Here is a 27,170-nt window from a genome sequence, read left to right as displayed (position 1 = left end):
CTCCCCCTCAACACACTGCATGTTATACTTTCTTTACTTTACATTTCTATTTTGCTTTAAGAACAAATATGCACAAGTTGGTTTGCACTGATGAAGCCCTTCTAAATGTATGGCCTAGAGATGATATGCTGTAATTAAGATAATATATATGGATGTAAATAGTGGATGTTTGGTTATCTTGAGGTCCTTTAGAGCTCAAACAGGCTGCTTATGTCAAAAGAGCAATGTGCACCTGGGCATTAAGAGGATTCCGACAAAGATGTGTGCAATATTTGTTAAATATATAGAGAAAATGGCCCATGATAAATGAAGTCTGAATTGTTCAGTTCACAATATACAAAGCCAATGGAAGTCTATATAAGTGGTAATGATAAGCTTAAATTCAGAGGTTCAAAGTCAAGCCATAGGCATTAAAACCAATCTCTCTCTCGCTCTCTCTCTCTCTCTATATATATATATATATATATATAAAACAAAGTTGTGTTTCTTTGTGGGTCTGTATGTAGCGTTCTTGGACAAAACTCCTCATCAACGATGAGGTCTGGTGTCGTGAATTTTGCATGTAATATTCTTTATTTCATTGCCAAATTAATGCAACTATTTCTGGCTCGATAGACCATCCCATTCTCAAGATTATTAATCGCTTTGGTTTTCCGGCTTTGTTTTTCGGCATTACGTTCTGTGATGTAACCCTGCCATCTGCATGTCATTTGTAGAACGTGTTCATCATCATACATCAAAACTGAAGCATGATCAACACCTGATTAATTTCTATCGCAACATTTTGCAAAGGACAGGTACTTCACCCTTGTGACATCAAATGGAATTTTGCTACAATTTAAAGATTACATAGTTGAATCAGGTTCAATATTTAACAAAAACACTTCTTTCTTCTGTAGGCTATCCTTTCATTAATGGGTTAATCCCATGAACATGTTTTTACAGAAATGCAGCGAAAAAACAGAGCAGTATTTAATCCCAACCGAATTAAAACAAAACATTGAAAGCTGAAACATGATCAACATTCTGAAGAAAGAAGATCTCAATATTATAATCTGATAAAATTCAACATGCTTTCAGACAGAACAATGAACGTGCTCAAGAACCTGAAGCAAGATTTAATAATCAGAGAATATGTGCTGCTAAAGAACAAAGCGACAAAACTGCTGGAGAACCTGAAACACAACTTGCTTTTAAGAGAATCAGTGCTGAACAACGAAGGAAGGAAACAGCTGAAGAAACTCAAGCGAGACTTACTGATCTCAGAACTCATGCTGCTAAGAAACGAAGCAATGACACTGCTGAAGAAACTGAAGTGAGAATTACTGATCAGAGATTAAAAATTAAGAGAATTGAAATCGCGGGCAGAGCCCGGTAGTTAAGCTAGTATACACATAAAAATATGACTCTACGCTTTTGACACAAGTAAAGAACCAGCTGCTGCAGTTATACATAGAAAACACTAATCAAAGATCACACTCATTCAAAATGTTCATGGTCAGTCATAAACACATTTTCCATAGCTGTGGTTATGATGATAGGCTAAAGTTAGCTAATAGAGTGGATATAAAGTGGTGGGATGAGAATTTAAGATTACAAGTGAACAACACTTAAAGGAAATGAGGGATACATCCTTGTGCATGTATTCATTGAAATGAGAGAGAAAACTCCTCCAAATGCATCATAGGGTCATACAGAGTCCATGAATGATGACTAAAACCCCCATACCTCCACTCATAATAGTGCCAAACGTGTAATGAGGCTCCATTTGTAGTGGGTGTATATAGAACATGCTTTTCTATCTTAAGATAGGTCACTGAAGTACACTAGTTATAGAACAACCTTTTATTTTAGCACAGGCCAAGTTCTGGTAGACATAATAAAAAAATAAAAAACAATTCTAGTACTTTCTCACTCATGTTAGAAATAGAAAATTATATTGTTTATAGCATGGCTATGCCTGAGCTAGATGACGTGTTTGCTCATGAATGCATATATTTCTAGGTCAAATTAAAACTTATGAAGATGACACACATTTATTCATGGGACATGTCAAGGGTACTTGGGACTACTCAATAGGGCCAACATTGCAAATATCGAATTTCATAGCTCTAAGATACCTTAGAGAATGGGAAGTTTTACCTTTGGACCAACGTTCTTCCTATCGGCAGACATGGCTCCCTTGGGCTGAGTTCCTGTTAATGGTATGCAAGGTAAGGATTGAGTTGGGGGACAGTGAGGCAAAGCATCTAAATACAAAAACTGTCACTGTTGAAGGGCATGCAGCAGAGATGGAACACTGTTAGCCTGTAACAACATCCTCTTACCCCCTCATCTCTTTCTAGGAGCTTCCCCTCCTCCTTCTACCTCCTTGTGCTCTCCCGCTGAACTCGGCCTTGGAATTCATAATGCACAATCTCTCTGTGGTGCTGGAAATGCATCGGAGGGACAAGGCTGCGTGACTGCCTAAATGCCCTTCTGAATGATTGGTTGTCTGAGTGTGACCCAGCAGAGTGAATTGGAGATCAACAATATATCTGGGGGCCTTTCACTGCTAGAAATCATTCAGAAGCTGAAGTTGAAACTGATGCTTAACTTTGTAGCCCAGTGGAAGAAGAAGAAATGCTGCTGCTGTCCTTCGCTAATCTGAAAGTTGTTGTGCTTTGAAGGAACTGATCCAAGGGAGGACCTGGATAAGAGACCTATTCCTGAGCTACGAGGGACCATCGTGCACCAGCTGGTCTTTGCCAAAGCTCCCTGGTAGACAGACCTACGAAAGGCTGCCAATCGAAGAAGGGGACCACTGAGGAGAATGAAGAGAAGCACCGGACTGCCGTCCGGAGCCGCAGTGTTCCCTTTGCCTAAGACATTTGATCCAAGCACTCCCTTGTTCATCCTCGTCGACTGATTTCGTCCTGCTGGAGAAAGTTAAGGCCGGCGACGAGTGAGGAGAATCCGCTGGTGGGTTTCCCACCACCCAAAGCCCACAGGGACGCTGATGAAGCTACTGAAGCCACTCATGGTCCGGTCCCATTCGCCGACGCCAGACGCCAATGACCCGACGCCCTTGCTGGACCAAAGGTCTTCATTGACTCTTTGCAGCAACGAACACTTGTCATCGAGGTGCACCACACGCCTTAGCCTGCAGAACGTTTTCGACCGATCATCAACAAGCACCGCAAGAACTAAAGCTGCTACGGCAACAACAGTGTTCACCCTTTTTCCTCATGGGATCTCAAAGATCCATGGCTACTGCCTTAAAGGGAGCCACTCAAGAAAGATCTGTGGACGACCCGACGACAAACTCTGCTATTCCAGGTACATTGGGGTTGTAGAACTACTTAGAAGGAAATAAGACTCTTGTGAATAATATATGGACTGGGCGTGTACAATACATCTATATGTACAGATTGGCCAGGTGGGGGATCCTCATACAGAACTGTGCATGGTGGTAGGGGCTCTGTATTCTGCCTTTTGTTCTAAACAACTGCTTTTCCTCCTCGGTCTATTGTTGGTTCTCTTTATTACTTGATTTGAGTGACATTTTAGCTAAGTACAGTTGATACACTTTAATGAAATCTAATAGTAATTGTGGTACCACATAGAATGGTGTATATGTTTGCCATTGTAGATTAACCGAGCACAAAGTGAGTTATTGTGATTGTGTATATAACCTTGAACCTTAATTATATAAATAATGTGCATTAACTAATACAGTGTGTGGACAATTATTTTGTGGTTGTTTGGGGACTACATTGTACTTAAGAACCAGCCTGCATCACTTCATGAGAGCTAAGCCTTGATTGCTCACCCACGGTTTACCAAATAGAGAATCTTGGCTGGGGTTCTCTGTGCCTCTCCTCTACCATATAGAGAGCAGGAGTCCAGACACCCCCTCCAGCATTTACACTCTCTATAAAAAAAACTCCTTTCTTACTGACCTCGATGACTCCAACCACCCACATCTTACGTTGATGGCTGATAGTAAAATCCCCCTTCCCTCCCAACCTACACATAGAAATGACACCTGTCCAGCTTTGCACACTGATTATGCCACCTTCCTCGCTTGTCTAACCTATTCAGGGATGCTGGTGATGTTGTCATCATGTATTTATTTGTATTTCAGATTTTTTTTTAGCAAGATGGCGAGCACCTTGCTCAGAAAAACTGTACAGGAGCACACGCTGACTGACACCGATCCAATACCTGCACCAATCTGGTATCTGGTGTATACCGAGCTGAAGCTGCCAACAGAACACCACTCCTCTCACTATCCTACTCCCTCTTCACCTTACTAACCCATCCCACCTTATCATTTACAGATATGCCAGAGCGCCTGGGGACCAATTTCGTTGGTGACGGTGCGCGGTACAAATACATTTAACATTTAATATTTTAACATTTAACATGCCTATAGAAAGGCCCCCTGAGGGTTGAAACACGTATCGGCTGACAGCTATCAATAAACATAGCACTAATAATTTGCATTGAATTTGTTTATTTCACAAATATTTACAAACTGATCTAATCAGCAACTCAGCACACTGCTGAACAGGGCCCACACTCTCTCTTTTGCAAGCATATCCATTTGATTTTGTAAGGAAGCATGTTAGGTGCTAAAACAAGTAGACTGTGGTTAGTGTGTCAAGAATCCTGCTTGTACTTAAAGCCCAAGACTGTAGTTAGCTGTCAAGAAGCATGGTGGGTGTTGTATCGTTGAGAGTGTTAAAAAACAAGCTGGGGACTATCACCCTCAGACTGTGTTTCAGATGGAACTTCATCCTTAAATCATAGTGAGCTGGGAACCAAAACAATGGGTGGTTGAAAAGAAGTTTCTTTGGCTCTATAACAAGTTAACTGTGTTTGGATTGCAAAGTAGTATACTGGAGCAATAACCCTGAGGACTATGTTTAGGTGTCAAGAAGCATGCTGTGAGCACTATCTTTGAGAGTGTCAAGAAGCAAGATGCTAGATTTGAAATACAGCCATCTTGAATTCATGGATGAAGAGGAAGTTGCTCGTCTTCTCCTTCTGGACTTCTCTGCCACTTGGTAGATCATGACTTGCTGGTTGAGAGGCTTCAGAAAGTTGTCAATTTCTCTCCTGAGGTGACGGCTTGGACTAGTTCCTTTGTAGAGGAGGAGCCAAGTACCTCTACGGGAATTGCTGCCCCATTTTGCCTATATGTTGGCAGTTGAAAATTGCGACACGTGCGACACCAGTAATGCTACCCATACTGCGAAAAGTCCTTGAAACAAGTTATCCATTGAGAAAACCCTACATTATGCACCCTCTGAGAAATGATGGAAGTTCCGTAAGAAGTGAGAAGATGAGTGAAAGAGAAAACTGATGACGTCACATGAAACAGAAATGAAGCCCCCAGAAAAGATGCTGAAAGAGAACGTTTATGAACCTTAACAAATCTGAGTAAAGTAAAGAATCAAGCAACATTTTGGGAGCAAAATGAAGATTGCCCATACAGAGAAGCACTGAAGAAAATGCAAAGCCATTTCACAATTTTACAGCTGCTGTAAAGCAAGTAGACAAAGTAATCATATGGCTGGCTATATGTAGTGAATAGACTGCAGGCAGTGCCACCAATATATATATATAAGTGTGAATAGAATCTGGATGTTCCATGACTCATTTTAACAAAATTGGACCCCGTGAATGGAAGGGCTGAAAGTGTGGTACAGAAGAGTAAAACAGCTGACGGTGAAGGAAGATTCGAGAAAGCTTGCCTGGCCCAGAATCAAGAACTTGGTTATCTACTCAAGAAGATACAATGAACGTAAGACGCGAGCCAAGCTCCTCTTTGAGGTGTGATGGAAAAACACTAGAAGTCAGAGCGTATTCATTTAATAGTATTAAATACAACAATGGAGCTCAAAATGTGGTCTCCATTCACATGGTCAGATGAAAATAGACTTTGGGGTTAGCTACACAGAGACCAGAAGATAAGGCCATGATCTCACTCCCTTTTATTCTCAGGCACAGTGATCCTTTGCAAGGCCAAGTTCAAAGCTCTAATTGAATGCAGACCGGAGGAGTGATGATGGATGTTGGGCTAATTAGGTGGGAGGCTTGGTCCGGCCAACCCCTCCAGCACCTGGGGTACCAGCTTGCATGCTGCTAGCGAGTGGAATATTCCAGAATGGTACAAGTGTCCCAACCAATCATAGGGGGCCACGTATCAAAGAGCCCTATAGTTTGAGAAGCCAATAGAACGTTGTGTATTAGTATGGCACAGAAGATGACTTTCACTAGGGTTGGGCATAGCTGTCTACCTGACCTTAGAGATCCAATCACAACCCTATAACCCATAGAAAGTATACTTATATGTTTTGCTTAAGCCTATCACAAGCCCCTATAGGTTTTCTTATTTTGCCACGTTGTATGACATTAGTGATGACACAATTTTAGTATAAAGCTGTGTTTTCTATGCAACATGTTTGAGAGAGAATGTTTGTATGGCGTCCGTTGATGTCCGTTGTACTCCCTGTTTTAACAAATTGCAATTAAAACAGTTGTGTTTTTGCCAACTTCCTGAGTCAGTCTGATTATTGATGTATGAATAAGATCTGCATCCCATCCATCTCAGCTATTGTTACCTCATCTTAAAGGACTACGGGTTCACTTGGGAGCACCTTCCTGTCAGGTCAACTATCTGGGTTCTTCAGCAATGAGGACACTGCTCACCCAGTGGAAATAAAATGTGCGGTGCAGCAGGGTTCTTCCACAACCTTTGTTCCATCTCCTGGATGAAAAAGGAATCATTTATACAAGCAGGTTGTCTAGCTCCCCACTGTCTTCCCACCATGCTGCGAATTGCCCACCCTCCCCAGTTAGCTCCCCACCCCTTTTTTTATCTGCTTCCCTCACTGTGTTCTTCCTCTTATGATTGTAAAGCACTTTGTTGCTTCCTGAAGCTAGGTCTGTGCTCAATAAATTCCCAAATAATAATAATAATAATAATAATAATAATAATAATAATTAAAATAATGTAGCTTTGATTAATCAGACATACGCACTCATATCCAAGATTGAATGGCATATAGTTATTTGGTGTTCAATGACACAAAAACAAAGCTTCTTCTAGTGGAAACATTGTCCCGCCGGAAACAACTTAGCCTTGACTACAATAAAGTTGATATTGCTGGCACTTGCATCAGGGTATCTGATGAAGTTAAAACGTTGGGGCTATGCCTAGATGCACATTTGACTATGATGTCTTATGTCAGCAGCACTGTGTCCAGATGTTCATACTATCTCAGACTGCTCAGACATATTCATCCTTTTTCTACCAAAGCAGAGCTGTGCCAGGATTGCCCAGGCATTATTGGCTCAAAACTGGATTACGATTGTAGTCTGCTGCAGGGAGTAAATCAAGAAAACCTAACCAGATTGCAGACCAAACAAAATTGGTCTTTCCGTGTCGTACATGGTCTGGCTTATAATGACCATATTTCAGAGGCACATAGACAGCTCCATTGGCTTTTAATTAGACCACATATCCCCTTTAGAACTCTGGTTATGACCCATACGTGCCTCTATGGTGCCAGCCCAAAGTAATTGAGGGAGAGAGTGGGCTGGCTACCAGATCACAGTTTTCTGAGGTTGAAGAATTCTGGTCTGTTGCCTACTCCTTGCACCAGCTTGCAGTAGGTTGGCCATATGGTCTTTGATTATTCAGCCCCAGCTCGTTGGAATAAATTGCCACCCGACCTAAGATAGACAAGATCACTGGATCAGTTAAAACCTTTGCTGAAAAAACATATGTTTGCACAAAGTTTTGCCTTTTCTGATTTTGATGTATTCTCTGCTTAAGTGATTTTGGTTAGTATGCCGGTCCTGTCATCATTCATTGTGGCTATGTGTTTATGTGCGCCCCTATGAACATGTGCCATTGAGCGTGTTACACATAAATTAATACATTAGAGCTATTCTTTTAGTTTTTGTTTAGAAGAGATCCAGAGGGAAGCACTTATCCCCATCAATCATGAGAAGCCTAATTTACTCTAGTTGCTTTGCTACATATTTTTCTTAGATTGTGTAAAGGGAAGAACATCCTTTTCAGGTGTAGCGAAAACCCTCAGACCTATAGGTGTCTGCCCCAATTGTCCAACTAGATAGGGATACAGTCTCAACAATTGTTTCATGTGTTTTAATTTCTGTTTTTGAACCACACACGACAGCCCAGGGAGTGGCAGTGCAGTAGTTCCTGATTTTCTGCAACCACCAACGATTGATGGGGCCACAATGTGTTTCTTGTTAAAGCTAGACATATTCAAGACACATTCTGATCCTTTTGTTGTGAATTGGGTAAAGACGGGGCAATCTGGTTTGTTTCATAGCAATGAAGCATAAACTACATGTATAACTAATCCTTCTGTAAATCAACTTCCAACCCAAAATCAAGTCTCTCTTCGAGAAAACATGTATCACTTTTTTATATCAAAGTATTTTGATTGTGTGGCATCTCTTAATAACATGTTCTGTTTAGTCCCGCCACTCCTCCTCTCTCAGCATCTCTACATTAGGTATCCTCTCTCCTGGTTGTCACTGCAGTCCTGTTCACCTGCCTTCACAAAAGTGTAATCATCTCATTCAGTTTACGTTTGTCCCAGACTTCCAAACACAATGTTCTTGGTTTTATCCCTTCTTATTTTCTTCCAAAGAAAAACCACTCCCCGATGTTGGCAATTGCAGAGTATCTTCGAAATGTTTTTGGGTTGCTTTAAATATGACTCCCTCATATACATAGGTCTTGTAAACCTTAAATCCCAAGACAGGCCCCATCTTCCCAGTTAAGCCCAACATAGTCTCCGGGTATAAGTGTTTTTCAGACTTATTAAGACTGCTGCTCTTCAAGGCTCCCTAATGCCTCTTAACCTCAAAGGGCTCTCTTGGCCTCTCAGCACTTCACACAGTGTTTGCCCCTCTCAGCTTCTCAATATCTCTTTTGGCAGATGCTCACCTTCCCAATTGCTCTCCATGGCTATGATTTCTAAGATGGGGACATTATTGTTTGATATTCCAATGCAAAGCCAGACCTCAAGGAGGCATGCTTGAAGAAGAGCGTAGCAAGAGAAAATATATTCAAAGGTTTGGCGTGTTACATAGACTCCCTGATACTTAAACAATATATCACAAGATTGCATGCACCAAGAAGAGGTTGATGAGTAGTGTAAATACCCTACAAGTGCATGACTTTCGTCTCGGGTATCCAATCACCACAGCAACATGTCCTTTCCTTATGAGGTACATTTGCCTTTTGCGATAAAGCAACCCCTTTGGTACATCTAGCGGCTATAGATAAGACGCTGGTGGATTATTCAACTAGCGCATACTTCTCGAATACATTAGTTATTGGTGATCGCTCTGTTTGTTACTTGGCAAAAGCACTATTAACATCTCTGTATTTGAGAGAATATCATTGCCTTGGGGCACAAAAACATCTCAAGAAAAACACCTAATGCATGGGGTGGTACGAGAGTTCTGTTATATGCTTACACACATATATGTACTCACAGACAATCCAATGTCTAGCCTCCTGTCATGGCTTTTGACAACTGTTTCCAACCTAGCCAGGATTCCGAAGAAAAGGCCGGACAAAGAAAAGGGCAATTCCTGCGTGGTCTTGTTAGGCCTAACAGAGAGTGTGAAATACTACTCTGCACATCCCTGCAGCATGTACATCACACCTCAGTTACCACTTCAACCCCCATGTTCAGATACACATGCAAGCACCAAGTCTGCACCGCACTTCTGTGCACCCACATCATACATTACTTCATCCACAGCCCTCTCCTCACCACTCACACTCTCCCTCCAAACCACACACACCATCTCATTGTCATTGATGCTCACTCCAATATACACCATGCAGCAGACCTAATCACTCACAACCTAGCTGCAATTGCTATGACAATGGCATGCTTACATCTACTTCTTCAACCAGACCTACATCATTGGAACCTTTCATATGCAGAGGCCCACTCACCCACACTCAGATGGCTACCTTCCATCTTATCTACTTACCTTCCTAGCCCAAAAATGTTTTTCTCGACAAAATCATAGAGCATTGTCACAACACAGTCTGTCACCAACACAAATAACATCTTCCTCAGTAACCCCATACTGCCTGAGAGCCAAACCACCAAGAAAGCCAGAGACACTCTACTCAAACTGCCAGATAAGACGGACATCAAGTAGGTTGCCACAGAACCATCACATAACAAAGGAAAAGCATCAACCTCGTATTTACCACCTCTCTGGTCCTTGTATGTCTACTCCCTCAGAGACTGCCACCATTCAAGGTAACCACGATGCCCTAAACAACCTGGAAACATGGGATAAGGTATTAGTTTACTCTTCCTACTTGACTTGTTTTATATATTTAATACACTTGAGCTCTAAAAGGGACTTCTGGAGAAAGTATTGGAGAAAGTATGTGCCAACAACTACATCACGATATGCCTCTACACAAATGACATGCAGATGTATCTAAACATCAATTTCATCACTGATCTCCATTGACCATTCACTCACTCATTCAAGCGTGGATGTGAAGCACAAACTAACATAAAGTAGATTATTTTACCTAGAAATCCCCACCAAGCATGTCCAAGTGTACAATTTGCTGACTGACATGCAGTGCCTCAAATCTCACCCAATGTAAAATCTCTCGGCTTTCAATTGGCTGTGACTTCTCATTCAAAACACACATCACCAAAAAGTGCAGAGCAGCCTACCACCAACTTGCACTTCTCAACTTCAACCCTTTCATCCTTTCCCCTGGGTTTCAGAACAGATACTCACGCCCCAATCAGCTCCCACCTGTATGGTGGCAATGCCCTACCTGGAGGTGTCCGAGATGCCTCCTGGGTCCCTTCTGAAAGCCTTCTAGGATTCTGTAGCACACCTAAACACAGCATTAAGAAAACCCAACCACATTGAGCCCCTCTTAAATGATTTGCACTGCCTACCCCTTCAAGCATGCATCATGGTCTAACCAAGCTGCATCACAATGCCTAACTGAAAAACTCATACTCTCTAGAGGTCAGCATACCACCAGAAACCACAACCGCGCCAGACTGGCAACAAAGCGCTCCAAAAGAGAGAAAACACAAAACTTGCCTTTTCCTGCTATGTTCCTTGTCTATGGAACAAGTTACCAATGCAGATAAGCCTAGACCACTTCACCCTACTCTTCAAAGTGTCTCTTATAAGTCACTGAGTTCTCTACTGAACACTGTTTCTCCCAAACTCTGGAGCTCCCACCGCCACCTGCTCCCCTCACCCATCTTCGCTTCTCTACTACTCAAGCACCCTATTTATAATTCCCTGGGTGTGTGTCTCTGTGTACAGCACCATGCTGTTTCCAGCTATATATGCGTAATTAGACTCCTTTAAGAGACTATTCTGTCAGGCGACACTTTTGATATTTCAAGATTTGTTTTTTTGAGAGTTTCTAGTGTTGCTGGTCTGTCGCATCTAGTCTGAGTTAGGTCGTAGGAAGTCTATAAAACCACCTTGGAAATAGTAGAGTATTTATACACAAGCGCGAACGCGAGAGACGCCAGAAGGCTTGAACTCGTGGGATTGGACCCTTAAAAAAGGAACTCAAACAAACCAAAAAGGACTTTAAATGTCATAATGCTGCGAATCACAATTAGCCCTGATTTGGGAAAGGCTTTCAGTAGCCGAAACACGTGTCATCACTAAGGGCACAATATTAAAATCCAAACCTATGGCACAAAAAAACTTGGCGCATTTCTTGATCTCTGAGTGTGTATAAATACTCTACTGTTTCCAGCTATGTTTTCACTTCATAGATCCCATATGCACACCTACATACATACACAGCAACTTTATTTTGAGGGTTCTTTGAATGTCAGCGGAAGATGTTAAAACTGGGGTTTTTATCTCAAGATTGTTGAGATTCCACATCCCACGAGATGCAGCCCAAGAAAAAAACAGAATGACTGTGGTACCCATATCTAGTTACCTTTGTCTTGAGATGGCACATGTGTGTGGATTGCTGCTAGCCGAGGGTAGTGGCCTTTCTTGTCATTTCCTTAGGAGCACCACCAAGTCCTTTCTTCTCATGTATATGGTCAGACCAGGCCATTGGGAAGCCATAAACCAGATAGGGTTAGGTCCTTATTGATATCTGCACGATTTTCTCCTGCCCTATGAACAAGCACAGATGCATTGATTGTCACGGTTTTTATGGGCTATCTTTTCAGTGTAAGCCCAATACCCAGCCCAATGCCAATGTAGTTGAAGTACTGTAGGCCTGTTTACATCCGACGCCCGATCTCTAGACTTGAATAGGCATAAGGTACCTATGCATATGTAGGTACTGGGTGTGCTTACCCATATGTAAAAACTGCTGGACAGCAACTCTCCCACACTGACCACTTTTAATCACGAAAATGTTATATTTCTCTAGAATGACACTAGGTGTACTTTCTTTCAAAAAGCAGAAGGAGCCGAGTAGCCAGCTATCTCGGGCGCACCAGCCCATGTTGGTCCTAAAAACCTCTTAGCATAAATGCATCTGCACCATATTTGCACTAATTCGAATGCCAACTGCGCATGTGCAAATTGCGTTTGCTCATGGAATGTGCCATCACCCCAGAACTGGCTTCACTGACAGGGGTGAGGAGAGGCTACCACATCAAAATGGTCTTTCCGTCTATCAGTAGAAAAACTTGTAGTGGGCATACCAATTAAAGACAGTGGGCCTCATTACGAGTAGCTCTGTAAAAATGGGGTCATTACCAGGCATGGAGGTACGAGTGGGTCCGTGCTCGTATGATGGCACTAATAGCGGGTGATTATGAGTGCGCGAGCACGCGTGAACCCCCATGCCGGTAATGGCCATACCGGCATGCCGCTAAAGGCCCTCCAACCCCCCAATAGTGCCATCACGGGACCCGCCGATACTGCCTACGCCTAGGAGGAACCCCTTAATACTGACCCGGTAATAACAACATGCTAATGACGGGCTCGTAATACCGGACCCGGAAGTAACGTCATCGTGTCTTAAAGGGAAAAGGGCCGGCGGTCTTTTTTAAAAACACAATCCATTGCAATCCTCCCAAACCACCAGTTGTTTCCAGGAGAGACCAGTGGCAATCCTTACACCATGTCGAAGGCAACACGGAAAAGTACCCCCCGCATGTGCAAAAAAGCGCTTTTCTGATGCAGAACTGAACATGCTGGCAGACACCCTTGCCGCACATGCTGATGTGATAAATGAGCAGAACCTGAAGCGTGAGGTGCAGCAGTGCAAGAAGGAGATCTGGCAGGAGGTAGCTCGCAAGGTCTCCGCTGTTGGAACCACTCCACGGACAGTGAAGGATTGCAAGAAGAGGTGGGATGACCTCCGCCTCAGAGTTCGTAATATCCTATCAAGCAACAGGAGGGAGGCCATGGCTACAGGCAGGGGTCCCCACTCTCCTGCCAAACTGACCACCTGGGAGGAGACGGCAAGCACATTCATCAATATGGAGTCCATCGAGGGATTTGGGGAGATGGAGACGGGTGCGGCATCATCTGCAGATGATTGACCCTGCAGATCCCTGTAGGGGAATCCATGACATCACACTAGTGATGTGGAAGAGAGTCTAGGCAAGGCAATGCATGTCCCAACACACATATCGAAATATTATTGTCCAGATGGAGGGCCAAACCCTGCCACACTGAAATGCATGCTGAGTGCCAATCCCATTACCAACACACAGCCAACACACAAGGACTGTGCCCATGTAATACATCACACAAACCCAAATGCAACGGCATGCCACATGCCATGCAGCAAATGCCAAAATGCCCCCTTCATACTACCCTGTGTGACACACCTGTAAGATATGAATGAATGATAAATGAAATACTCCACAGCACCCTATAATGCATGTAGCATGTAACACCATCACTGATGCCCTGCATCTCTTCTACCCCCCCCCCCCAGGCACCAATGGAGAAGATGGCAGCCAGGATCCCACCACAAGGGCATCCACGTCCCAGCCAATGACAATAGCCAGCGACAACACCACCTCCGGGCAGCCTCGCAGCCCACTCCAACTCCCAGTGGACACTGAACTGCCTACACCCACACCAGTGGAAGGCGAGGCCATACAATCACTCACCAACACCGATGAAGCAGTGGAGGAGCATGTGGACCAGGAAGGACTGACGCATGTGGCATGTCTACACTCCCCAAGCCCTGTGCCCGCCCCCACCCCCACCCCACATTCAGCCCTCACCCACCTGCAGCAGTGCATATCGCTGCCTGCATGATTCAGACCTGAGCAGCATCCACGAGGACAGCACTGCCATTCCAGCCCCCATCACAGCACCCTCGACCACTGCTGCTCCCACCATCAGCCTTGAGGCACAGCTGGCGAGGGTGGAGACCAGACAAGAGTCTATGTTGGACCTGCTCCGGCAATATATTACAGATGGGGAGGACACCAGGCGTCAACACAGCCGCCATAGCTGCCAACACAGCCGCCGTCAACACCTCGGCATTGTTGATGAGAGACTGTCTGGGGGCCATCACGCAGGTCCTCACATCCCTCCTGCTGCACATGCAGCAGCCACAACCTGCAGCAGGCGTGCAAATGACCACAGCTTCCTCCCCGTCCACCACCCCATCCACCACACCTGCTTCGTCTGCCCCCACTTCCTCTGGACCCTCCAGCCCTGTGTGTCAAACACGACGGAGTGCGAGGCACACTGAAATGCCACCCCTGGACAGAAAGAAGTCCCACAAATAATGTGGAAGAACTATGGGAGTGGGTAAAATGTTGTTGGCGGTGATTGGGAGCATTAGGGGTAGTACATTGGGGTGTTTTGGGAGTTCACTGGGGGGTTTTGAGAGTTAACTGGGGGTTTTTGGGAATTCACTGGGGGGTTTTGGGAGTTCACTGGGGGTTTTGGGAGTTCACTGGGGGTTTGGGGAGTTCACTGGGGGGTTTTGGGAGTTCACTGGGAGGTTTGGGGGAGGAGGGTTGAACTTTCTTCAGTTGATATGAATACACCCGTTGTGTTAAAAAAATCCAATGGCTGGAAATTCATCTTTTTGTGTGTATCAATTTAATGTATGACGGTGTACAGTGGCCAACTCCCCACATTCCCTGTGTGCATGTACATATGGACACAGTGTACAATGTGTCACTGACACATATCTATGAAGGTCCCTGTGTGTCAGAAGTATTCGTGAATCATCGATTGGCGTACTGCATGACCATCCTGTGCTTCACGTACTGGCAGGGGTGCGGCTTCTCTTCCATCTTCATCCACATCATCCTCACCCGGTGCATGCATGTCAATGTCAGGTGGCAGTGGTACATTTCTCCGGACGCACATGTTGTGCAGCATGACACAAGCCATGGTTATCTTTGCCACCTTCTCAAGGCCATAAAGGAGTGCTCCACCAGACTTGCTCAGGCAGCAGAACCGCGCCTTCAACAGGCCAAACGTCTGCTCAATCACAACACGGGTACGGGTATGAACCTGATTGTACTCCTCTCCATGGCTGTTCTGCGGGTCCCGCACAGGGTAAGTAGCTATGGCTTTAAGGGATGTCCTCCATCATCTGCAAGAGAATACAGATAGGCCCATGTGAGTCACTCTGAGCTGCCACCTTCAGGATACACAGTCATGGGCACAGCTATTTGCTGTGGACCTGCACATGTCCCTGTACGTATGCACCAATATTGTTTGGATGCATTTGATACTGTAAAATTGAGAGGTAGTCTGGATGGTGTTGAATAGATGATGCAGGGTGAAATAATGCATGCTGAGACGGATGTACTGTGGTTGTATGACAATGTTTCACTTCCCATTTTTGCTGTGTATACTACACTGTGCATGGTCACACTAGCCACATTGGCATAGTTACGATCCTGTTTAGTCATGCATTGCTTGACATACACATGGTGGCCAGGTTGTGCGTCTTACAGCTGGTCATTGATATACGTTAATGGTCAGATGTGTGCCATTGATGTGTCATGTTGGGGTTGGGGCGTTCTGGTCAGGAGTCATTAGCTCTGCGTGCATTCTCCACTCACCGTCGATTCCCACCCAGGTGGAGTATGCATCCCCCCCATTCCCACCCAGGTGGAGTATGCATCCCCCCATTCTCACCCAGGTGGAGTATGCATCCCCCCCATTTCCACCCAGGTAGAGTATGCATCCCCCCATTCCCACCCAGGTGGAGTGTCCCCCCCCATTCCCAACCAGGTGGAGTATGCATCCCCCCATTCCCTCCCTGGTGGAGTATGCATCCCCCCCATTCCCACCGAGGTGGAGTATGCATCCTCCCCATTCCCACCCAGGTGGAGCATGCATCCCAACACATCACTACTCTGATGCACTGCCATGGGCCTGTCAGGCAACTCACCAAGCAGCCAGGCACGTGGTACAGCATGTTGCTCCATGTGACAGGGTAGCGTGGAGTTACGCAGCACCATGGCATCATGTGTTGATCCAGGAAATCGGGCGCAGCAATGTGTAATGATCTTGCTGGAGTCACATACCATCTGCCCATTGATGGAGTGGTATAGCTTGCGATTGCAGTACACCGCCTCTATGGCATGGGGGACTACCAATTCTACATGGGTGCAGTCCAGGACACCAACACAATTGGGCATGCCTGCCAGTGCATGGAAGCCTACTTTGGTGTTGGCTATCTCCTGGGCAGTCCGTGGTAGGGATATGTGGGTGCTAGCGTGCTTCAGGAGGGCATCCAGCACTTGGGTCAGCAGGCGTGAAAATAGTGGTTGTGAAATGCCATGCAGCTGGCCCACTGTGTGCTGGTAGGTGCCTGTGGCCAGGAAGTGGAGCACAGACACCACCTTTAGTAACAGGGGGATGGCAGTGCGTATTTCTATGAGGCTGGCAATGTTGTTGCCTATAATGTCCACTATGGTGGTGATGGTGTCCCGGTCCAACCGGCACAGGGTGTGGATCTGGTCAGGGGTTAGATTGAATGGACTGGGTCTGATGCGAGGGATTGGTGGCTGCCTATGAGGTACTACTGGCTGCACTGGTGGTAATTGCTGGGCCTGTCTCACCCTCATTCTCCTCCTGTGTCTCCTCTGTGCTGCCTGTTGTTGCTGCTGTAGTTGTTGTTGTAGTTGCTGTTGTTGCTGTAGTTGTAGTAGTATAGGCATGTCCTCCAGCTCCATGATTGCAACAGCTAGTGGTAACATTTTGGTGTAGGAAGGGGTGTGAGGTGTGGGTGTACTCCTTTTATACTGGACCAGACTCCATTGAGTCCACCTGTGGTGATTGTGTTCACCTGTGGCAGTTGGCTTGATTGCTGATTGCTGTTTACGGGTGGTCCGGGATGCCTGTATGGCCACCATCGTGCAGACCCTGATTACCGCCTTCGGGATGCCGGTATTTGCATGCCCGCGTGGGTTGTGATGTCCTCCTATTAACAGCATGCCTGTACTTACTCCCCGAAGGGGCGTGTGTACGCGCCCATGCTGGTGTGAGTGGGCACGGTACGGGCGGTGCCGGTATTAGCGGGTTGTCGGGTCGTAATGCCCCGGACTCATTAATGATGCCGCTATTACCATTCCACCTTCCTTTTTTCATTACCTCCATTCTCGTAATGAGGCCCAGTTATCGGAATCTGGAAAAGTAATTTTCCTGCTCTAAAAGTCAGAAGACAGGGTGGCATGCTTCTCTGTCTTTGCGGTAGTAACTTACGCTCAGCAAATGTCCTCGGCTGGCAAATGACCGGAAATAAGGCTGGACAGAACTGCGTGTCTTTCCTTTTCTTAGTGAACTGTACCTTCTGTATTGAATAGTCTCCGGATTAACTGAATAGAGATTGCAGCCACATCATTTTGGCATTGTGTTGCACTGCAAATAAACTTAATTGACTCTTTCTGCAACAACTTGCTTTTTTGTAAATGGAAGGCTTAGGAAAGAATCGGCAAATGCAGATGGAATTGTTAAGTCTTGGAGCAGTCTTCCTTCTGGGAAAGTAGCCAGACCCATTGTTCGGAGACACCCGTGAGCTGGGGGTTGAATAATTATTCTAAGGAGCCTATCAAGATTTGGCAGATGAGCCCCTCAGTCACGTGGGCGCCCGCTAAGGCTGCAAGGACAAATGTGGAAGCATTGTCATTGGAAAATAATTCTTTAGTCAGAAGTGTTAAACTGCTCAAAAGTCTTCCATTCCAAAAGTGAAGCCGGAAATGCTCGACATCGTACTTTGAATGCACCAAGAGGCTGCGAAAATGGCTATAAAAAGTTGTGTTATATAAGAGTAAACTATATTACATTACATTTCAAGAACCACCGTTTAGTTGTAGCTAATGTATTCTTTGTTTACAATGCATTGTTTGCAAAAAGGTGGGGCTTTATGTTTCTACTTTGGAAAAACATTGGTGACAGCACCATGGCCATATGGATAGTGGCCTTTAGGGGCAGCCATCTACTCAGTCAATGACCCTGGGAAGTCTGGGCCCTGTGAATGTATCATTCACTGGCTATTCAGTTGAATCGGGGTGGAAGGCCCAAGATAGAAATGTTCGAGGGAGAAAAGAGTTCTCAAATAACCTTCAGTCTTTTCTCCCCTGAACATTTCCGACTTGTCCCCCGCTCCCACTCACATCTCATCACATCCCCACCCACACCCCCATCTCCCTACTTACCTTGCTGCTGACTCGCTGTATCCCAGTGACGCCTGTTCTCTTTCACTTCCGTGATCAGGAACCAGTGCGGCAGGGTGCTTTATTTTATTTTGTGCAGGTGACACCCTTGCAAGCCCCACTGGCAATATAGGGAGCTAGGGTGTGGGGACACCTCCGCAACCCCCCCACCATATTTTCAAACGGGCAGAATTCAGCCAAATCTCTCATTCAGACTTTTCAATGTGGTCTTTTTGGCCGATTCCATTCAGTCAAGCAACCAGGACAATCAGGTTTCCTCCTTGGTGACAAATACCACCCTGAGGTGTCCATCTTCTGGATATTTACTATATAGAAATGGTGTCAGGACAGCTGCTCACATGTGAACATGTGTCACTTCTCCTGCATTCATGCTGCCAGCCATTCTCTCCAGAGTGTCTACAAGCCGCTTGGCTGATGGGTTTCTACATCCAGAGTATCATCAGACTCCTGTGCCATACACATGCACATTAATCCTGGAATTATAATAGCTCATAGGAGTAGAATGTGATGGAGGACGAGCATGCTGGAGACATACTCTCAAGCTCGTCCTTCTTGCACTGCGCAGCAGAAGCCCTCCAGTCCAACAAGCCGGGTTATTGTCATGAGGAGAATGAGAAGTGTGATGTGAGATGGAGAAAAAGGGGTGGGGAATGCCATGGGTGAACTGGGGGAGAGGTAAGGCAAGTTTGTTGACTAACAGGCCTATGTAAATGATTCAAGGGTCTGTTTAATCAAGTGTGATTAACTTCCATGTCTGCCTTCCTAATTCCAAACCCATCTTGTTCCCATGAATCTTATATGATGTGGTTATTGAACCAAATCTAAATATCTATTGCATGACTTTGCGGGTCACTGCATGGAGGGCCTTGTCTCACTCATAATGGTAAATAACCCTTTACCGAGCCCCATCTCCTACTATCTTCCATACTCTGTGCATCACATCTTAGATGTATTACTCAGATGCCCCATAGGATATATCATTGCAGGATATCTAGCCTCAAGCTTCTCTCCCCCATGCATGTCTCACGACTTCACTGGACCACATCTGCTTAAGCAATAATGCCTGTTCATACCCACCTGCCCAATTAGCTAGCACATGGAATCAGATTGTTATACAGAACATGCCAGCTTAAAATCCTCAAATAACTTATTGATCTTGGACAGCATGTGCAACACTAAATAAGATGACCATTTGTGAACACATTTTATTCTTGGCCTATCCATTCAATGCTTAAACATCACTGATTGGAACATACTCACCATTATTTTCTACAATACTGTCAAGAAGACAGTAGCCAGCTACGGAGCTCAGCTCACAATTTCCAACACTTACTAACCCCATCATTGCAGGGGCCCTCTCTATGCTTTAAATCCACACTATTGTTGTAGATGTTTATGCGGCAACAATGAGTACAAGGAGTTCAGTCCCACCCAATCAAAAGCACCACACCAATATTTCTTTTTATGTTCAATCTAGACCTGTTCATGATTCATATAGTACCAAGTAGGTCCCTCACCGCTGTGCCACAGATAAGCCAAGAATCAGGCTGATGTACAGAAAAAAAAATATATATATATATATGCTTTATATATGCTTGAAACTGTCTGCCCATGCCAGACTTAATTAAATAAGTCATGTGAATGCACAAGGTTGCTGGTTTGATTGTATGTTGCTTGATTTATGCAAACATTATAACAGTTATCAACCCAATATTTTCTATACAGATATCTAATTTAGAAAGCTATCATCTTCCAAAATCTCTGATTCTTGACATTGTCTGGGAAGTCATAACATCATTTTGGGTTGTAACTCTTGTTCCCTAGGTTGAATTTTTGTATGAGAGTTACCTCATCAGAGAGGCCTTTATATTTGCTTTACAGTGATATGAGTCACATTATTGTGTGACATATGGTTACTGAGAAAATGTCCACAATATGATCCTCCATCTAAACTAATATTAATCTCTAAACATATATGAACATGTTTGCCTCAATTGCACTTTAGGTTTTATTTCTCCACTCACCATGAGAGCTCTGAATCTGCCCTCTGGGTTGTTTCTGCCTGCAATTAATCAAAGATCATTCTTTCTCCCAAAGCTAATGGATCATGTATTGCTTATCATTGAGATCAGGCCCCAGCCCATCATATGTTCCTTCTTGGTCACTGCTGTTCCTTCAAAAGATATTTTAGATAGCTAGACGATAGGGGAAAGGCAATTGCTTGAGTGTTTTGAACATAAATAAACCCATTTCTCCTGAAAAGAAAATGAAACAATGTGTCCTGAACAGAACTGATGGCAATTCTCCTGAACAGAAACTGATGATTTTACATGTTACAATTTATTTTTATACCTGAGGCTTTTTAAAACTTGACCTCACATCATATGCAGATTTCTTCTGTGCCATGCCATCAATGTTCATCTTTAAATTATACTTTATATTAAAATGGCACAGGCACTAGAGTTTTACTGGTGAATAGTTCCTTTCAGTCCCAGATGCAAATGTCTTTATTTGTCCATGTTTTCTTGAAAAGTGCCTTTCATTATTGTTATGTAGTGAAAGGTAGCCCTCTGATTTTAGTTCTTTGTCCTTTGCACATAGGGAACACTTAATTTTAGTCTGTCTACGCGCAGTTTCTTTCAAAACAGTTGTAACAAGTCACCCATTTTCTTAATATATATCTTTACATTTTACCTCTGCCATGTCGCTTCTTTTTTCATGTACCTGGTTCAAGCTGCAGAATGCACACATTTTCCATAGTCTTTCTCTTTTATCACAGAAATCTGAGTTTTCCTGTTTTGTAGTTTGAAAAAAAATTGCTGGCCTTTCAGTCTGCAAGTCAAAAGTGTGCTTTCACATTTCCAAGACAGAATTAATGCATTTGTTTAAGGCAGATTTAATGTTATATCTCTGGAAACAGAATTTTGATGTCACAGTCATCTCTATGTGTTTTCAATGCTGTGCATTTTAGGTCCAACATAGCCAAAGGCATTTTCTGAGTGCTGCCTTTGAACCCCACATATCCCCCCATGCACTTTATTCTCACAACGTTGTGGGTGCGAAATGGTAGGGGAAAGTGGTGTTTTTCTCTGGAGTCCCATTCTTCAATGATCATGTTCCTCTCTCTTTTCTTCTACAGCAAGTGGGTGGTCTAGTCTCCACCTCTTGATTTAGGGTTTTAGGGGTACAGTATCAGAATGCCTCGCTCGTTTTCTCCATGGTTCCTTAACAGGTTCAAAAGGGTCATGCCAGGACTCCTCTTCTTATGGTCCCCTGGCTTGACAGAGGGATGTTATTTATTCTAAAGACAGGAGTAAGCAGAGCTGTGAAGTATTTTTGGTTAGAGATTATTACCTCAGAAAATATTACATGTAAATTGTGTCACATTGATTGTATCTCACATTTCCATACACACTCTTGCATCTTCTATCAAATGAATTCAAATAATATGCATATTTAAATTAATTACTCACCTGTTCTATATATATTTGCTTCTTTCTGGGGTTTTGATCTTAGATTAATTCCTCAGGTGGTTCCTTGGCTCTAACTTCAGGGGGCTCCTCAATCACTTTAAAGCTAGTCTGGCATAACAACTTTTTAACTGATTGATTTGAACCCATTTCTCTTCTGTCTGTTCTCCTTTTGGGATGTGGATCTTGAAGGAAACCCCTGAGGTTTTAATGAGACCCTTAATGTTTTGTAAGGAGTGTGCGCTTTCACTAGTTGAGTATAAAAAACAGAGCCCCAGTCAAGACAAATTCCTGTTAGTAAGGAAATACCGACACAAGATGTATAAAGCCCTTATAGGGTGAATTATTTAATTACACACATGAAGAAAAAAAATGTCAAGAGCCGAAAAACCTTTGGGTGATGCCCTGACAGGATGACTTATTTAAATACACATTTGAAATAATTTCAAAAGCCCAAAAACCAACACGTGTTTCAGCACGCTTGGGTCCTTTTCAAGGCTGGGCCTATGTGACACTGAATAGTACAGTCCATTTCAGAAAGTGATTATCTAGATGTCTGTTTCGGTAGGTTGTGTTGCCTTACTTGGTTAAATGGTCCGCCCATTTTCGTACAACATGTAAGCCTCTCATGTGCCTTAATTCCTCTAGTGGAGTTTTGTTACTTGACCAAATATTCTTAAACTGGTGCGTTGGTTGTGAAGTCTGTTAAAAAACATCCCTTTCTTATGGTATGTGTCATCTCATTGATACCCAGATCCTTGCAGCTCCTCCAAGTATTAGTTTTTCATTTGTCTATGTCCTTGGCTTAGATGCCTCAATCAAATATGAAGCGCTGCGCACAATCGGCAGATTCCAATACGCTGGTGGTAAGCATTTTTTTCATATGTGTAATTAAATAATTCACCCTATCAGGGCTTTATACATCTTGTGTTCTTATTTCCTTACTAACAGGAATTTGTATTGACTGGGGCTCTGTTTTTTATTCTCAACTAGTGAAAACGCACACTCCTTACAAAACATTAAGGGTCTCATATTTAGTGCAAGTTGGGATTCTCCTGCAACTGTATGGAGGTGCAGAAGTCACATCTCTCCAGGTTCATACAACACAAGTTCTTTTGGGATTTTCACATTCCGTAGCACCCATTACCTGGTAAATCCCACAAAACACTTATCTAAAACATGAGGTTTTGTCAACAATTTCAAAACTACCATGCCACGATGGAAGACATTACCATGCCTTGGTCTGGTTTCTCTGGAAGTTGTACAAGTAAACCTTGTCACGTACCTCAAATTCTTTATTCATAGTCTTCAAGTAGTAGTATGATTTCATCCCTTCAGCTGACTTTTCTAAGTTGTGCGTAGCATAAGCAAAAGTGTGCTGGAGATGCTTTCTTAGGTTCTCAGTGTACTCATGAGTAATGGATGTGTTGATCAGTGTCTGCTCCTGAGTTCTGTAGAGCAGTATCTGAGGAAACACAATTTTCCAACTTCTCATAAGCTCAAATGGAGATAATTTAGTTGCAGAAGATGGTGTAGACCGAATAGCCATCAGAACAAGCAATTATCAGATGTCAAATTGGGTTCTCCGTCTGCCATGAACTTCTTCAATATGCTTACAATAGTTGTATTGTATCTCTCAACAACTCTGCTAGATGCTAGGCGAGAGGCAATAAGGAGTTTTCTCTTTACCCCTAGAATCTCCCACATCTTGGTCATCACTTCACTGGTAAAATTACTTTCTCGGTCTGACTCAATCCTTTGCAGGAGGCCAAAACGAGAGAATATGTGAATGATCATTAGCGCAGCAGCTATCTCCGGCTTACAATTTGGGCAGGAAGACATGTACGCACTTTGTAAACAAGAATGTTACAGTCAACATGTACTAGTTTCCTCGAGAGGAGCAAATCACTGGCCTGATGAAATCGACTTGTAAATCTTACCAAGGCAGTGTCATTCCCCTTTTTTGTAGGGGAGCTCTGTGTGTGGAGAAATGTGGCAGAAATTGTGCACATCCAAGACACCCCTTGAGATACATGTTGAGGTCCTGTCTCATGTGTGGCCAGTATGCAACCTCTAGCAAGATTTCCATTGTCATGTGAAAACCTGTATGACTGGCAGTAGCCGCGTCATTGGCGTGATCAAAAAACAGGCTCTGTAATGAGGTATGTCCCACCCACTGGTAACACCAAGATAGGGATTTCCGTACCAACAAACCATCTTGGATTTGAAAAGTGTTGGACAATTTCATCAACACAAGGAGATCCTCTTTACTGTTATAATCTGATTCTGTTAGATGAAAACTGATGGGGTCTTCAAGCTGTTGATAGCATTTTCCAATAATAGAGTCCTCTTTTATTGCAGTGATCAAATCTGCCTCCAGGGCTTCTTTAATCCACTAAGCAGTTGAGAATTCACTGTTGCATACGTTTGCAACCTGGTGACAGCTGTGACTTGGATTTCACCCAGCAGGGATTCCGTATCTATGAAATCACCCTGCACAGGTCCAGTTTTAGATAACTAGTCATCCAGCTCATTCCCAGGGCTATCCGGCCCCTCTATTTTGGAATGACCTCTTATCTTTTTCTAATATATGGTCATACATTAGAGGTAACCAGATCATCAATCAACTGGATCAATTTCTCGTGTTTTATGGGTTTGTTGTTAGCACAAAGCATGCCTCGATTCTTTCAGTGTATCAGGTGTTCCACAAACCCATTTCTGATATAGTCATAGTCAGTGATTATCACCATTTCTTTCAGTTGGTGGTTTGAGGCAGTGAGGGTGCTTTGATGAACGGCCATCAACTCTGCCATCTGACAACTTTGTGGTCCTAATTTGTAATCAATGGAGGGCTCTGGGGTATCATTCACTGAGGCATTCACAATTCCTGTGACTAGTTTTTTTTATTCCTGTTATTGCCAACATGGTGCACATAAACTGTGGGTATCCCCTGACAAGTGTCTTCTTCATAGACCTTATTCATTTTATTTGTTTATTTATGCACTTATAGCCGTGCACAAAGCCCTTAGGCATCTCAGCGCTAGTTATATACATCTGTTACATACATATGTTCAGGCAGGGATAAAATAGTGAGATAGGTGAAGAGGTGTGTTTTGAGATTCTTTCTAAGCAGTGGGTGGGATGGTTCACCCCACAAGTGAGGGGAATGCTATTCCAGAGTCACATAGACTGGGAAGCTGGATCCTTTTGTTTTTAATTAGTGAGTCTCAATTATCACACAGCCATAGGGTCTTTTAATTTCAATAAGGATACCACTTTCTTCACCTGGGGATTGAGACGCTCAGGGGTGATCACTAAGAAGTTCACTCAGGTCTAACACCACTCTGCCTTCTGAAAGATCAGTTTGTTCCAGCTTTCTTCACCTGGGCCAGAACATAGCAAATCTCTGCTATATTGTTCTACAGTTGAGCTCTTGATCAATCCATCACCACATTTGCCAGGTTTACCCCTTTGCCCAAATCGGGCTTGACCTTATGCAGGAAGATATTGAACTAATTTCTTGGAGTTTATGTATCCAAAGGTTGTTTAGGCTCTTGTTGTTTGCTGTCCCACCAAAGGTCATGTTGTATTGATCTTCTCTACTCACGGGTACTGTACAGTAACTGTTGGTCAAATGAAAGGCTGTGTACACATTTGACCCTTGTATCTGGGCCAGCCCCTGATTGACAGGGAAGTGACAATCTAGACATGTGGACACATTTATTTAACTCCTTAACATCTGCACAAAGTCTCCATTGCCTGTTTGGTTTTAGTGTCCCCTGTACCGGGTTGTTAAAGGTACTGTGGATCGGAAAAATTATTCCACAGGATTCCAAATTCTTATTAATCTCTGTGAGTGACTCCATGGATGTGAGCGGTAATTGGAATTGTTTAACAAATACTTGAGCCATATCTGGATCCGTGGGTGTGATGGTTGAATGGATAGGTGTACATCCACTGTCATATGAATCGACTGAAAAGATATCCCCGACATCCAGGAATACCTGTTTCAGTGTCAGTTTTTGCTCCTATGTCTCACATGCATCAGCAAGATTGATCAATTTCTCAACTATCTTTCTGAAGCCTAGAAAGACCTTGGGTTTGGCCATTTCAGCAATATCCTCCAGTTGGGTGGAGAGATCTCTTTTTATGGTATTCAGCTGGTATTCCATGGATTCAAAATAGCTATTAATTCGAAATACCACCTTGTCCTTCCTGATTTCACACCCTACCCCTTACACTCCATAAGGGTATGAAGAGTACACCAATCAATTCCCAACATGATGGGTACAGATCTTTTGTGGAGGAATACCGTCACTGGCGTTGAAGCAGTATTGAGGAATTGGCCTAAATCAACAGAATAATATTGGGCATCAACTGCCATTGCAATAGATGTGTCCGTAACCAAAGTAATACTTTGAGGGTCGCTGCTATCCACCAATATTCTAATTGTGTCATGTTCTAGATCCACTAAAGGGGTTGGATGTAATTAAATACCTTTCTGTTGGAGGTAAGTGTTCAAGTTTGTATAGTTGTCCTTAACTTTGAGGATCTGTCCTCACTTAATTTTAAGGGGAATGGTGAGTGTTTGTACGTGTCATTGGATGTGACTGCTTCTCTCACCCCATAAGGCAGTAATTGAGCTGACCAGAATGCTCTTTCCGGGTTGTCAAAGCCCAAGGAGTTAACTCCCAGTCATGAGCATTCTTTTATGTTGACCAAATCTAGACTAATTTAGAATTATTTAGTATGTGGGACATCTCTAACGACCCAACAATCGTGTTGCCAATGGAAATGTTTAGCATACATATGCTAGGCTTGGAATTTGGTGCTTCCAGACCCATTTCCCACATACCAGTCAATTCAAATGTAAGAATGGTCTGAACGTTTTCGAGTTTCCTGAATAATCCTTTGCTGATTAAGCTTTTTCCATTATTTAGGCACACTATGGTGAATAATGACTCCTCAAACTCATTTATCTGAATGGGCAAAGACA

The sequence above is a fragment of the Ambystoma mexicanum genome, chromosome 10 (assembly GCF_040938575.1).
Source record: "Ambystoma mexicanum isolate Mex_15411 chromosome 10, UKY_AmexF1_1, whole genome shotgun sequence".
In the NCBI taxonomy this organism is placed as follows: Eukaryota; Metazoa; Chordata; class Amphibia; order Caudata; family Ambystomatidae; genus Ambystoma; species Ambystoma mexicanum.
This window is presented reverse-complemented; position numbering follows the sequence as displayed.